The sequence below is a fragment of the Galeopterus variegatus genome, unplaced genomic scaffold, assembly GCF_000696425.1.
Source record: "Galeopterus variegatus unplaced genomic scaffold, G_variegatus-3.0.2 Scaffold8195, whole genome shotgun sequence".
Taxonomy (NCBI): domain Eukaryota; kingdom Metazoa; phylum Chordata; class Mammalia; order Dermoptera; family Cynocephalidae; genus Galeopterus; species Galeopterus variegatus.
The window spans coordinates 54,298-58,065 of NW_007734306.1; positions in this window are offsets into that span (position 1 = coordinate 54,298).

Genomic DNA, 3,768 nt, shown 5'->3' on the forward strand with positions numbered 1-3,768 from the left:
TAAACTGAACCAGAAGAGTTAGTTTCCCACTTTAGAGCTGATGGTGACATCAGCATTGCTTTTGCCCCAGGTGTTTAGAGAGAGACTTTTCAGTGATCTCAATAACCACTCAACTCTGGGTTCTGTGCAAGCCCAGACTAAGCCCCATCGCCTTATTTCTGGGGTACATCCAGACCTGGCAGGGATTCTGCCACACTGTGCAGCAAACCAGCACATAGGCTGGGGTGGGAGAGTAAGAGATAGAGCCATCAGAGTGATGGGGCTTCTTCACAGTAAGAACATCAGAGCTCAGAATGAGAGTCTCTTTCCAAAAACAAGCATTGTTCATCTTACACCAAATACCATTATCTGCCTGGCTGCAGTCACCAAAACAAACACAAAAATGCAGAATTATGCATCTACCTAAAGTCTTGAGGCTGTTTGCCAATGGAAGGGCTAGCAATGTATTTTCCCTCTGATGAAAGTTAAAATTTCCAGAGACTTCCTTAGAGTGCTCAAAATGTTAAAGACGTGTCCATGCCTGCAATTTGCCAGTTTCAGGTCAAGGTCTACTTTCATCAATATTGCTCCCAGAAGTTTTCTGCCACCAGAATGCCATTCCTGATCCCAGCTCTATTTTTAGGCCACCATGATAACTTCTTTGGTTTCTCAACTGAGCATGCATCCATTTATTTAAAGGACTGTCATTAATGAGTAGATGTTTTCGCGGGTCGTGTGATGTGCTTTCCATTTAATAGTATTGCTGTGGCTGAGTACAATCAAATTGAACCACCAACCCTTGGTTTTGTAGTAATATAATTATTTATTTTCCTAGTGTAGATGCTTCCAGATTAGAGTTGGCATTTGCACTGATTTTTTTATGTAGATTTATATAAATATATACATACTTATATATTTGCTTGAAGAATCACCAAACAAATTGGTGAGAGGGTCTTTTCCTATAGAATTTACATCTCCATTTGTTGTGTTGTCTTGCGCTTCCCAATGTTGAGGTCTCTTTGGCTCCAATGAACTGGTGTATTTTACAGCAAATCTGATGACATGTATGGAAGTGGCATGAAAGTTACCCAGATTACATCTGGTGCAGATGCACTCGGAGCCTGGGGCCAGACTGGTGCTAACACTGCAAACTTTGTCCGGAGCTCTCTCCAATCTGAAGGCTTGCTGGGGGCGCAATGTCACTTTCTTTCACATGCTGGGCCCTTTCGGAAAAGTGCCAGATCGTGTCACTGGTGCTATTTTTCATGCTCTGGTACAATGTGTAGCACCACGGGGGTCTCAGCTTTACCAAAATCCAAATCCTTTTCGTCAGCTAATTGCAGGGGCATTTGTTTTTTGCTCTCCTCCCACAGGATTTCTTGGCCATTTATTTGCAGGCCTTTTCTCCCAGCCCCAAATTCCTGGGTTGGCCATGTGTGCTGAGGAGCCCATCTTTACGAAGCCACGCTCAGGTGCCTCTGTGAGCTGTCTTAGACCCCACTGCCAGCCCTTCAGGACTCCAGCCAGGGAAAGGCTCTCCACACCCCTGGCTCGCAGCTGGGTTTTTTTCTCATTACTTTCCTCTGCTCTCCTCCTCCTCCTCTTTCTATCTCATTCCATCTCATTTCTGTCCTTTTTTTTTTATCTTTCCTTCCTATCATCCCTGAGTTGTTGACTTTCTCCTATATTTCTTCTTTACTCCCTCCATTTATTCCCTTTCTCTCTGACTGCCTCTCCTTTAGTGTCCGTCTCTTTGCCCTTGGGATTCCCCTTTCCTCCTCCTTTCCTGTCCTGTTTCCTGTCCTCATCTCTGGTCATCTCCTCCCACACACCCCACTCCTCAATTTTCTGTCCTATAAAGGGCTCTTGGCTGATTCAGACAGCAAGTCCATACACTGGACTAATGACACAAATACTTTGGGTCACTGTTTCACCGACTCAGCCCAGAAAGCAAAGCTGAGCGTGAGGCCCTGACCTGGCGCTAGCTCCAGCTCGCCCCTGCAGCAGCCTGCACCGCTGCGCTGGCAGCAATGAGGCATGTGCTGTGGCCCTGCCAGCACCTGTGGGCCCCCGCCTGACGCTGCGCCTAGTGAGCCCACTCCCAGCACCACCCTGAGGCTCTGAGGACACTTCTCTCAATAAAGGCAGATTATGGCCCCAATGATTATTCTGACAGCAAACCTCTTCCTTCTCATTGAAGCCATGCTATCGCCTTGGTTTGGAGAGAGACTTTTTTTTCCTCTTTCATAAGCTTTCTTTTTCCCATTTTCATGTGAAGCCCCCTCTGCTTTTCAGCTGGTGATTGCTCTGGTGAGATTGAATGGACTCGCTGGTGAAATGACATCTCTTTCTGCCTGTCTTGGTCCTGCCTAAATTCCTACAAAAATATTTAAGCCAAGGATTCAGGCTAGTTCTTAAGTTTATCATATGAATTTGTCATTCCTGGGGGCGGGGGAAGGATCAATTCCCTTAAAGCTTGTGGAGCACTTCCTGTGAAAACTGACTTGCCAGGGGACTCCCTACAGAATTCTGTGGACATACATTTTACTTACATGTATATATGGTATATATGATATGCATATCATGTATACACACATTACATTGGGTATGAACGAATGAGGTTGGAAACCCACACACACACACTCCAGTCTGTAAATATACCTTCCTCACTGAAACCTGTGCTTCAGAAATCATTTCTTGTACAGCTGTGCAGTTTCTTGTAACAGCTGAGAACAAGCTAAGACAGGTGGACAGTTTAGACAAAGGTCATCTAAAAGAGTGCAATATCTCCCTAGCAACTCATGAGGACAGACCACCAAGTGGCAAGGTTGACTCCCAATGGGATGGCAAACTTTTCTTCTCTCCTTTTTGAATCTGTGTTTCCTAAGTGTGTCTTAACTTCTGAGTGCACCAGGCTGTACCCGTCAGATCCTTTCAATATGGCAATTTTGTGCTTCTCTCTGACAGGATGTTTCTCCATCGAACTATAGTGCCGGATGGGAGGGAGGGGTATTACTCCTTGCCTGGGCTGGAGTTTACAGCGACACTGCACAGCTTACACTCCTGTTAAGTGTAAATATTCAACACTTCCATTCCATTTGTGTAAAAAATAAAGCACACACGATTATAAAATCAAGATGTATATTTCATACTCAGTGTGTCCGTGCATATTTATTGCGTTTCCAGATGTCAGTGGTGGCCCCATTGTAAAAATACTTGATAGAGTGTTTATAAACATGTCATGCTTTTATTATAAGATATAAATATTAAAACATTTTATACTTTATAGCAAATGACTTTCTCCCAAAGCATAATTTGTCTTCTTTTATAAAGAATAGAGTCACTCATTTCTATTTTTATCGAATTTGTCTGATTGCAGATCTAAAGTGCAGTTAGGGTAGATTTGCTCCGAGACACACTGGCACTACTGAGAGGAACTGAAAGTGGTGCTTTTGCATATTTTTAAATTATTTGTTTATTACCTTGCCTGCTTTTAATCAGGATTTTGCCAAAAGCGAACAACATATTACAAGATAGGTTTCTTAAAGATGCTCAAATCTATGTGGGAGGAAAAAAAATCAATTTGCCAGTGTCAAAATTGTGAGATTCCAGAAGATAATAAAGAAAAAAACAGATTTTGCCAAAAGCGAACAACATATTACAAGATAGGTTTCTTAAAGATGCTCAAATCTATGTGGGAGGAAAAAAAAATCAATTTGCCAGTGTCAAAATTGTGAGATTCCAGAAGATAATAAAGAAAAAAACATTTCTTTCTTATCTGAAATGTAT